This window comes from Oryctolagus cuniculus, chromosome 1 (assembly GCF_051225735.1).
Source record: "Oryctolagus cuniculus isolate XC-2025 breed Fujian yellow rabbit chromosome 1, ASM5122573v1, whole genome shotgun sequence".
Lineage (NCBI taxonomy): Eukaryota > Metazoa > Chordata > Mammalia > Lagomorpha > Leporidae > Oryctolagus > Oryctolagus cuniculus.
This window is the reverse complement of record NC_142867.1, coordinates 191,156,143-191,168,080: the sequence shown is the minus strand read 5'-3', so window position 1 is coordinate 191,168,080 and position 11,938 is coordinate 191,156,143. Positions and strand designations below refer to the sequence as shown.

The following is an 11,938-nucleotide window of genomic DNA, read 5'->3' as shown; positions in this document are numbered from 1 at the left end:
GAATAAATGGCTCCTGGCTTTGGCCTGGTTCAGACCTGGCTGTTGTGGTCATTTGAGGAATAAGCCAGGAGATGGAAGATCTCTCTCTCTCTCTCTCTCTCTCTCTCTCTCTCTCTCTCCTCCCCTCTGTCTCTCTATAATTGCCTTTTGAATTAATAAATAAATCTATAAAAATATTTCAACTTCACATTGTTAACTAAATGAGGACTAATTATCCATCAAAGCAGTGACAGAATATGAGCTCTGGCCAAGAAAGTAAAAATGTTAAGTCTAGGTCGGCCTCACCCTGAGGTCAGACCCTAGGGATAACCATTCCCCCAACCTCTACCCAGAGGTGTTAGGCCCCCATTCTGTCTGGCATCAGAGTTGAACTCAAAAGACTAAACGTGGAGGAGGGAGGAAATAGTTGAATCCAATAAAGGAGCTGTGGAGGAAATAAAGGAGAGCAGTGATGCAAGAGAGGGGCCCAGAGATAACTGTTCTTGGAAAGGTGACCACAAGATGTGCAGCCTGCAAGAGTCAGGAAGAGCTAAGGGAACCAGAGAAGCCACAGCCCGTCACTGCCACTCTGATTGTATGTTGGTCAAGAAATCGGTCACTGACAGTCTTGAAGCATTCTCCCATATAGGTGCATGATCAGTCAGTGGCAATGCCATTGGTTTTAAACCATACCACCCACTGCTCTAAAATCAAGAGAGAAATGTTGGATTTCTATTTCCAATTCCTGGTCTTCCTAAACAGAAGTGGAAACTCAGTCAAAGAGCTGAGACTCTTACTAATCATCCCAAAGCACAGGATGCTTCCTGAAATTCTTTGTCAAGGAAAAACAATGAAAATGCTAACTCATACTTGGTGTAGGATGTTTCTAGTTAGCTACACTCTTAACAAACATGCATTTATACATTCAGGTGATTATTTACTTGTAGTGAAAAATGAGCCTTTCTCAAGCAAATCACTGTTTATTGCAAATTCCAGAGAAGAGTTATTAACAGAAATTCAGTATGATGAAAATAACCACATTGGGGCAGGCATTTAGCCTTAGTGACTAAGACTCTGGGTAAGACAGACATGTCCCACATCAGAGTGATGGGTTTCATGCCCAGTCCTAGCTCCTCACTCCAGCTTTCTATTAATGTAGTCCTTTAGGAGGCAGCATGAAGGTCAAGGAACTGGGTTCCTTCCACCCACATGGTGGACCTGGATTGAGTTCTGAGCTCACAACCTCAGCCCAGCCCAGCTCTAGCCACTGTAGGCATTTGGGAAATGAATAGAGAATAGAAGTCTCTCTGTCTCTGTGTGTGTGTGTGTGTGTCTCCCCCTGCCTTGCATCCTACCTCTGAAATAAATTCTCAATGATATTCTTATCTCATTGGAAAGATAACTAATTTTTTCTAAAAATAATCACATCTAAATGAGACACTAATACCAAACTATTTACTTAAAAACATGCAAGAAAGGTAGTTTATCTTTGTCGCTCCCCCTCTTCATGGAGGAACGACACTAGACCCTGCCTAGGCTTCATATCCAAGTCACGGCACCATTATGTCGCTCCCCGTCTTCGTGGAGGAACGACACAGGACCCTGCGCTGTTCTTTTGTCTGCTCGGCCCTCCCCGGGTTTGCTGCTGGTTCTTCCCGGGTTGGCTACCGACCCTTCCACCTCCGTGGAAGGGCGGTTCCCCCTGGCCACTTTCCCCACTTCCGCGGGGGAGCGGCACACCGCCGGCCGGCTCTCTCGGGGGCTGCACAGGTGTTCCTTCAGATAGATGTTCCTCTTAGATGTTCCTGGTGCATGTTGTCTCTCTCCTCCTTCATAGTCCTCTTCCACCAATCCCAACTCGGCTGCCCACACGCCGAGTACGCTGCTCTCCTCCAATCAGGAGCAGGATCAGCTCCTGGAGGTCATCACTCAAGTTGGCAAGAGGCAGCTGCGTAGAAGCTGTTTTCTCCTCTCCCAGTGCCATATTGTGGGAGAGCAGATGCATAGAATAAGTCTTAATTCCAGTAACTCAGTCCAGTCCGGGTTGCTCCCCACAATCTTTTTTTTTTTTTTTTTTTGGACAGCAGAGTTAGACAATGAGAGAGACAGAGAGAAAGGTCTTTGTCGCTCCCCCTCTTTGTGGAGGAACAACACAGGACCTTGCCTAGGTTTCCTATCCGAGTCACGGCACCATTATGTCGCTCCCCGTCTTCGTGGAGGAACGACACAGGACCCTGCGCTGTTCTTTTGTCTGCTCGGCCCTCCCCGGGTTTGCTGCTGGTTCTTCCCGGGTTGGCTACCGACCCTTCCACCTCCGTGGAAGGGCGGTTCCCCCTGGCCACTTTCCCCACTTCCGCAGGAGAGTGGCACACCACCAGCCGGCTCTCTCGGGGGCTGCACAGGTGTTCCTTCAGATAGATGTTCCTCTTAGATGTTCCTGGTGCATGTTGTCTCTCTCCTCCTTTATAGTCCTCCTCCGCCAATCCCAACTCTGCTACCCACATGCCAAGTACGCTGCTCTCCTCCAATCAGGAGCAGGTCCTACAGTTTATTGGTTGAACTGGAGGCAGCTGTGTAGAAGCTGTTTCTCCCTTCTCAGCGCCATATTGTGGGAGAGCAGATGCATAGAATAAGTCTTAATTCCAGTAACTTAGTCTAGTCCGAGTTGCTCCCATTTGCTCCCCACAGGTCTTCCTTTCCGTTGGTTCACCCCCAAAATGGCTGCCACGGCTGGCGCGCTGCACCGATCCGAAGCCAGGAGCCAGGTGCTTCCTCCTGGTCTCCCATGTGAGTGCAGGGCCCAAGCGCTTGGGCCATCCTCCACTGCACTCCCTGGCCACAGCAGAGAGCTGGACTGGAAGAGGAGCAACCGGGACAGAATCCGGCGCCCCAACCTGGACTAGAACCTGGTGTGCTGGCGCTGCAGGTGGAGGATTAGCCAGTGAGCCGTGGTGCCGGCCAGTAGTTTATCTTTAATTTCAGGCATCATTAGAAGAAGCAGCCAAAGCACCTGTTCAAATCTTTTGATCACTTTCTATTGGGTTGTTTTCTTTTTTATTGATTCATAAAAACTCTTTATATATTCTGTAGACAAAACTTTTATCACATAGATTTTTGCAAAGATTTTCTACCATTCTGTGATGTACGTTTTTCTTTTTTTTTAGAACTTATCTTTTTTTTCCAAATATTTGTTTATTTCCATCTACTTGAAAGGCAAAGTGACAGAGAGAGGGAGAGAGCTATTTTCATTCCCCAAATGCACACTACAGCCAGTGATGGGCCATGCCAACACTAGGAGCCCAGAATTCTATCTGGGTCTCTCACATGGGTAGCAAAGGGCCCAAGCCCTTGGGCCATCATCTGCTTTTTCCAAGGATGAATTAGCAGGAAACTGGATCAGAAGTGGGGTAGCCAGGACTCCAACAAGCACTTCAACATGAGTTGTAGGCATTGCCAAGTAGCAGTTTAACCCAATGAACCACAATACCAACCTCTAGTTCATTTTCTTGATAGTGTCTTTCAAAGAGCAGAAATTTTTTAATTCTTGTAAAGTTTAATTTAGGGGCAGGCATTGTGGTACAGCAAGTTAAGGTACCACTCATGATGCTCACATCCTATATTAGAGTGCTGGTTTGAGTCCCAGTTGCTCTTCTTCTGATCCAGATTCCTGCTAATATGCCTAGAAAGAGTGGATGATGGCCCAAGTTCTTGGGTTCCTATCACCACATGGGAGACTTGGATTGATTTCTGGGCTCCTGGCTTTAGCCTACCCTAGCCCCTCTTGTGGGCATTTGAAGAGTGAATAAGCAGATGGAAAATCTCTCTCTCTCTCTCTCCCTCTCTGCCTCTCTCTCTCTCTCCCCTCTCTTCCCCTCCTTCCCCCCTCTTTCTCTCTGTCATTCTGTCGCTAATAAATAAATATATCTTAGGAAGAAAAAGATGAGTTTACTGTGCAAAAAATTTTTGAAATCCAGGCATAGTTTTTTTCATAATACTTATTTTTCATGAATGTTTTGAAGACCTCTTGTATGCATATTTGATAAATATTTTACCAAAATAAACTTATCTTTTATTTCCATTTTCTACTAACTTTTTGGGGCACCCTCATTATATGTAAATAATATAACAAAGAAATTGTCTATAGCCCTTAATATACCTTCCTCTGTTTGTACATATATATCCCATTCTTTATAAAAGTCACAGAGCATTCCAAATTATGCATGCTCCATAACTTATTTTCTCATTCTCCTGATTGACATTTAGGATTCTTTTCATTTCATTTTTCACAATTAAAAATTATGCTTTAATTAATATATACATATCTTGTGCATCTCTGTGCATTATGTATATGTATTCTTTAGGATGGGTTTCCAGAAGGAGGCCAGCACTGTGGTGTAGAAGGTTAAGCCTCTGCCAGCAGTGCCAGCATCCCTCTGCCAGCAGTGTAGCATCAAGTCCTGGCTGCTCCACTTCTGATCTAGCTCCCTGCTAATGCACCTGGGACAGCAGCAGAAGATGGCCCAAGTGCTTGAGCCCCTGAACCCAGCATGGGAGACCCAGAAGAGGCTCCTGGCTCCTAGCTCCTAGCCTCCTGGGTCTCGGCTTCAGCTTGGCTCAGTCCCTTTCTCTCTCTCCCTCTCTCTCTGTATTTCCACATTTCAAATAAATAAATCTAATTTTAAAAGAGAGTGGATTTTCAGAACTGGAATTATAAAACTACAGTTAGAATTTAACAACTTACCAAAAAGCCATAATAGTTTAAATTCACATCAATAGTCTAACAGCGTGTCTATTTTATTGCTCTTACCCGCACTGGTCATGATATGAATTAAAGTCAATCTGGATGAAAGATATCACATTATGATTTTAATTTGCATTTCCTCAGTTACTAGTGAGGCTGAACATTAATTATTTTGTTATGGGTCACTGGCTCTTCTCCTGTTAATTGCCTATTCATAGTCTCTGGTTTTCTCCTCTTGAGATAAAATATTTTTTCTTTTTTAAAAAAGGATTTATTTATTTATTGGAATGGCAGAGTTATACAGAGAAAGGAGGAGTGGCAGAGAGAGAGAGAGGTCTTTCATCTTCTGGTTCACTCCCCAGTTGGTGGCAATAGCTGGAGCTCCACCAATCTGAAACCAGGAGCCAAGAGCTTCCTCCAGGTCTCCCACATGGGTGTAGGGGCCCAAGGACTTGGGCCATCCTCTGCTGCTTTCCCAGGCTCATTAGCAGGGAGCTGTTTCAGAAGTGGGACAGACGGGACTCAAATGGCGCCCACATGGGATGCCAGCATTGCAGGCAGCAGCTTAACCCACTACTCCACAACACTGGCCTCCCAAATTATTTCTTAAACATCATCTAAATATTTTCCACATTTCTTTAAATATCCAGTTTTCTTTGACAAGACTAGTCAAAATACTAAATTCTTATTTTAGAACTTAATTTGTATTTATATAATGGAGCATCCTAAATTGATGTTGATCAGGATATTTTCCTCTACATTTTAATGATTTTTATCTTTCCTTTAAAGTATATTTAAAATAAATCATTGCTCTCAAAGGGTTTTCTGGAAAAAAATCAGGAAATAAATATTTATGAATTCTTCACTTCTGTTATAGTGTATCAGCTTGTCATTCAACCCATGGTGGTCTCCAGTAGAGTAAGGCTTAACTCTTTTCTCTTCAGATACAGCTCACTATAGCTCTTAAACCAATAGCTGTGGCCTTTTGATCCAGCTCCCTGCTAACGTACTTGGAAAAGCAGCATAACATGACCCAAGTCTTGACCCCCTGCCACCCACATGGGAGACCTGGATGGAGTTCCAGGCTCCTGGCTTTGGCCTGGCCAACCCTGGACATTGGGGGATTTTTGAGGAGTGAATGAGGGGATAGAATTTCTCTCTCTCTCTCTCTCTCTCTCTCTCAACTTTACCTTTCAAACAGATAAATAAATCTTAAAAAAAAAAAAAAAAGCAGGCAGCTCAGTGATGGCTGCTTTGCTGTGCTGTGCAAAGCTGCCTCTCAGTGACTTCAGTGATGGCATTAAGGAGGCCACCCAGGAACCTTCTTGTGCAATCTCCATGGAGCGGGACTCCCAGGTGATAGAGGGGTCCTCACTGCAGCCTGAGGCATGCATGGTGTTCCAAAGTGCTCAGATCTACTGCCCTCTTAGTATACCTCTCCTGGGACCTGTGTGGTCCCTTCTGGCCATGGTCTTCTCCAGAGTCACCAATAACATCATTTTGGAAAATCCCATCCTAGTTGGTACTGACGGTTCACTCAAACTCAGCACTTTTAAACTTACATTCTTTTTTTTTTAAGATTTATTTTATTTATTTGAAAGACAGAGTTACAGAGAGAGGCAGAGACAGAGAGAGAGAGAGGTCTTTCATCCGGTGGTTCACTCCCCAGATGGTCGCAATGGCTGGAGCTGCACCGATCTGAAGCCAGGAGCCAGGAACTTCCTCCATGTCCCCGACGTGGGTGCAGGGGCCCAAGCACTTGGACCATCTGCTGCTGCTATCCCAGGCCATAGCAGAGAGCTAGATCAGAAGAGGAGCATCCAGGACTAGAACTGGCACCCATATGGGATGCCGGCACCTCAGGTCAGGGCTTTAACCTGCTGCGCCACAGTGCCGGCCCCTAAACTTATGTTGTATAATTGCTTTGGGATCCCCGTTGGTTTCCATCTATCTATATTCTTTTTTTATTTATTTATTTTTAATTTTTTGACAGGCAGAGTGGACAGTGAGAGAGAGAGACAGAGAAAGGTCTTCCTTTGCCGTTGGTTCACCTTCCAATGGCTGCCGCGGCCAGTGCGCTGCGGCCGGCACACCACGCTGATCCGATGGCAGGAGCCAGGTGCTTCTCCTGGTCTCCCATGGGGTGCAGGGCCCAAGCGCTTGGGCCATCCTCCACTGCACTCCCTGGCCACAGCAGAGAGCTGGCCTGGAAGAGGGACAACCGGGACAGAATCCGGCGCCCCGACCAGGACTAGAACCCGGTGTGCCGGTGCCACAAGGCGGAGGATTAGCCTAGTGAGCCATGGCGCCGGCCTCCATCTACCTATATTCTACTCATGCTGCCCTGGCTACCTTGTGAGGTCACTTCTGCCTTTCCTGACAAAATGATGTGCTATCCCTTGAAAACAAAAGCCATAGTGGATGCATCTGAGTTGGATGATCACAATGTACCCCTACCAGAAAGGATTCTAGAGCCGAAAGAGAAGGTAGTGCTGATGCATAGTCATTTACATTCACTCATGAAGATTCTGAAGGAAATGGCTCCTGACCAGTCCAAGCCAGAAAGCTGATCCAGGGCCAAGACTTGAGAATCAGGTTCAGACCTCATTGCTATTTTCAGCAACAGGTGCCATCTGGTCATTCCATTGGAAAGATTGGCTTCATGAATCAGGAGAATATGCTTACTGCTTGCCTCTAGGCTGATCTTCCAAGTGACTTTTGAAGCTGTTTTTAGAAGTTGAAAAACTAGTCTTCTGTCTATATTTCTTAGCCTTAAAAACATGGTTTAGCTTCCTAGCAATTTCATAATATTTACCTCGAAAACATGTTTCTCTATAAATTTGGGAATTAGGAGGCAACGTCCCATCTGTCTTCTGATCCAAAGGTACATGGTTGGTCTGAAAATAGAGTTAGGCTTAATGCTTACTACTAGTATTTCTTTAAAAAAAAAAAAAGATTGATTGATTGATTGATTGATTGATTTGGAAGGCAGAGTTACAGAGAGGCAGAGGCAGAGAGAGAGAGAGAGGTCTTCCATCTACTGGTTCACTCCCCAGATGGCCGGAGCTGTGCCAATCCAAAGCCAAGAGCCAGGAGCTTCTTCTGAGTCTCCCAAGTGTATGCAAGGGCCCAAGGACTTGGGCCATTTTCTACTGCTTTCCAGGCTGTAGCAGAGAGCTGGACTGGAAGTGTAACAGCCGGGACTCAAACCAGCACCCATATGGGATGCCAGCACTGCAGGCATCAGCTTTACCCACTGCACCACAGCACCGGCTCCTACTACCAGTATTTCTACATGGATCAGGTGTTCTGTGAACACTGATAAGTCATTTTTCTTAAAATATAGGTAGATAATGTTCTGTAGATAATATTTAACAAGTTGACTGGATAGTATACAATGTGTCTCCTGTTGTAAACTGAGCTTAACAGGATAATAAAAGTAATGAAACATTAAACAAAAAAGCAATAGCTGGTTCCAGCTCATCCACTTCTTTCTTAATAACTGCAATTGAGACAGGCCATTCTTTGATCTATGCATTATAACTAGTTTTAACCTCTAAAGGTAGTCTTGTTTCTCCTGAATCTGCCTCACCAACTTGTTTTGTCTTCATTTAATCTTGGTTTAGGAAGATTCTCATTTACAAGATCATTTTGGAGAGCACGGCATGACCCAATATCAAGCAACTTATATCTTGATAAGCTTGAAGGTATGTTTCACATATGTGCTTGTTTCAAATCTGCTTGCTGTATGAAATTCCAAACCATTTTATTTCATGCAAGAGGCTGGTGTCTCTAAAAAATGTTGATTGTTCCCTTCATTGCCTACTTTAAGATGTTTTATCATGCTCTAACAAGAATTAAATGAAGAACTTGTTGTCCCTAATCGTTCTCTGAGTGTTGCACTCATCAGCAGTTTTCATGAACTATTTGTACGGTACAATGGTGGATTTGCCCAGGCCAGGGCTCAGTAAAATCACTGCTGAGTGTGATGGAATTTCCACCTTTGGTTTCTCTCTCTGCCATCCCCACAGCATGCAAAAACCTGCTTCATCTTTAATCTTTTTTAGATGATAATCATCAGAGAGTTTCAAATAATTGTGTTAGAGGTATTCTTCTTAAAGACATTTCTTAGGCCCCAGTATCAGTTGGTTAACATAGTCAGGATCTGCACACTGGGTGGATGGCTGTTGTGTGTATGCAGAGGTGAGGTATTGTAAGATAGTCCCGTTTCCAAAGATTATCAACACAGACAACTGAAGGCAAAGCCGGAGAAGAACCAGCTTTGGGCCATCTGCAATGAGATGTCATGCATGGAAAGAGTTGAGTCCAGTGCATCGGTGGCCAATCTGTGAGCAGGCACTACTGATGAGACCAAACAAGCAGTGAGCTGGCAGCGAGCAGCCACCATCAGGCAAACATGTGTCCCAGGGACAGGTTTGAGGCTACAGGTAGTCACTAGGGTGGGAGGGAAGGAACTGGACTCTGTAAGGATGCATATTTAAATGTTAATGTGCAAGGCTGGCGCCGGGGCTCACTAGGCTAATCCTCCACCTGTGGCGCTAGCACACCAGGTTCTAGTCCCGGTTGGGGCTCCGGTTCTGTCCCGATTGCTCTTATTCCAGTCCAGCTCTCTGCTGTGGCCCAGAAGGGCAGTGGAGGATGGCCCAAGTGCTTGGGCCCTGCACCCGCATGGGAGACCGGGAGAAGCACCTGGCTCCTGGCTTCGAATTGGCGCAGCACCAGCCGTAGCAGCCATTTGAGGGGTGAACAAATGGAACGAAGACCTCTCTCTCTCTCTCTCTCTCTCTCTCTCTCTCTCACTGTCTAACTCTGCAGGTTAAAAAAAAAGTCAATGTGCAGGCAAACCACCTGGGACACTTGTGAACATGAAGACTCTGATGAAATGCATCTGAGGTGAGGCTAAAGAGTCTACATTGCTAATGAGACCCTGGCTGACGCTGACACTGTGATCCCTGTAGCGTATTTTGAGAGTAGCATGGTTCTAGAAGGCTTGTGTCACTAGGCATAGAGAATCTGCACGTGTCAGACTGCAGCGAAACAGGATAAGGATTTGCAGGGTAATTGAACACAGACATCACATTGTTAGGCAGCTGCTAGTTCAGGATGGCTTCCTAAGATTGCTGATCCTGGGGATGGGGTCCCGGAGGCATAGGCTATGAAAGGATAGGGCCACCGAGGGTGAGAGACAGGCAGAGGCAGAGCAGTGACATCTTGCTGCCTTGGAATGTGCACACTCTATGGAAAAATCATAGCAAGAAACTGCTGCACGGTGTCTGTGTTCTCAGCATCGTGGAGTGGTTCCCATGTGCTCTTTCCATTAATGGGATCCTTTGCTGCCGCTTCTGCTTTTCCCATCAGCTAGCCGCGTTTGGCTTTTCACACCTCCATCAGAAGGAGACCAGAGGAAATAAGACATACTGGAATGGAAACTCCCTCATTTGTCTACTTATTTCCAAGACTGAACAGGAAGGAAATTAAATATATTTTTAAGGAAAAGATTGTGGAGCTTTTTCCCCCTGTATTCATCGAGATAACTCAGAGACTTCAGACCTACCTACATCTTGGGCTTCCACTCTTCCTTTAGGATTTATTTTTATTTATTGAAAGGCACAGTGACAGAGAGAGAAGTTTTCCATCCGCTGGTTCACTTCCCAAATGGCCATAATGGCTGGAGCTGCACTGATCTGAAACCAGGAATCAGGAGCTTCTTCCAGGTCTCCCATGTGGGTGCAGGGGCCTAAGGATTCAGGCCATCTTCTACTGCTTTCCCAGGCCCTAGCAGCGAGCTGGATTGGAAATGGAACAGCCAGGACTTGAACTGGCACCCATATGGGATGCTGGCACCGCAGGCAGTGGCTTTACCCACTACACCACAGTGCTGGCTCTAGATTTGACTTATTTATACTATGCCATTATCCATAAATATGGATAATACATAGCTAACATTTAAGTTTATGAAGAAGATAGTCTCAAATTCCTTTTCAAGGTGAAACTCGGGCTGCAAATTACTTGGATCAAAAACTGATTCATAAATGCTGAGAACAGTGTAATCAGGAATAATAAATACACACTAATGAAGCAACTTGAAAGGGAAGCGCCTCAGGTATTCTGAGAGGTTAGGCATTCAAGTGTAACGCCACTGGCTTTGATGGTTGTTTTTAAATACAATTTCATTGCAGTGCATCTATAAATCAGTGTCCAGGAGAACGAAGAGGTTCTTTCATAAGAATGAGATGCTATAGATAATAGGACTACATGAAACACTGTATGTAATGACATAGACTTTCAAGTCTTCTTGTTCATGGGAAGAAGTCAATAATGGACAGCATAATACACCAGAACAACGAGAATTATTGAACGTTTTCCAGACTTACTTGTAGGATAAGCCATAATATCAAACAAACGATAGGTTCTAATGATCAAAGTATAATCATAACAAAGGTGAACCTTGAGGGGTTTTTGTTGTGGTGTTTTGGTTTTTTTTTGTTTGTTTTTTTTTTGCCTCTTTTCGCTGCAGTAGAACAGCCTATGTTGTAACTTTCAGCAGATACAAGTAATGTATAAGGTTTTCTTAAGGTATCATTTTCTAATTACAATTTATTTCACAAAAGACCAACATCCTTGTCAGTCTTGAGAGAGGAAATTAGTTCAGGCTGTTCATGAATACCAACAATAAGTGGTATCTCACTCTCCTAATCACATGAGAATTCCTGAGGTGTTTTATGAAAGAGTGACACCATTTAATTATTAGGATCATTATTAGGATATTGAGTGCATGCTTCTTATAGCCAGGGCCCTTTCAAGACCTGACTTAAGGCTGAAAGCAGAGGTCCAAAAAGTCGTATTTGTCACTGACAGCTAAAAACTGGAAAGCCTGCGATTGCCTCGAGGGTTCCATGTCACCACAGATTGCAAGTCCTGTGGTTGCATTCCAAAGGACAGTGGATCCCAGGGGATATCCCAGTGAGGTCCCCCAAACCATGATCCTCATTTCTCATTGAGGAAGTATGTAAGGGTGGTTCTACAGCCTTTCTCCAAAGCTGCTGCTCCTTTTCCTTTGGTAACATCTTTTGACAGAGCAAAGTCTCTTGTGGATTGGAGTGACCAGATTCTTCTCTTTAGGAATCAGCTTAAATGTCATTCCTCTAGAAGAATATCCTCAGTCTGAATTAAGCCTCAACACTACTTTTTTCCATC

General features: G+C 44.7%; 1 pseudogene; it reads right to left on the bottom strand.

Moving 5' to 3' along the window:
- Positions 1–5,533: 5,533 nt before the first annotated feature.
- LOC100355667 (swi5-dependent recombination DNA repair protein 1 homolog pseudogene) lies at positions 5,534–11,131 on the bottom strand (annotated as a pseudogene).
- Positions 11,132–11,938: the final 807 nt, after the last annotated feature.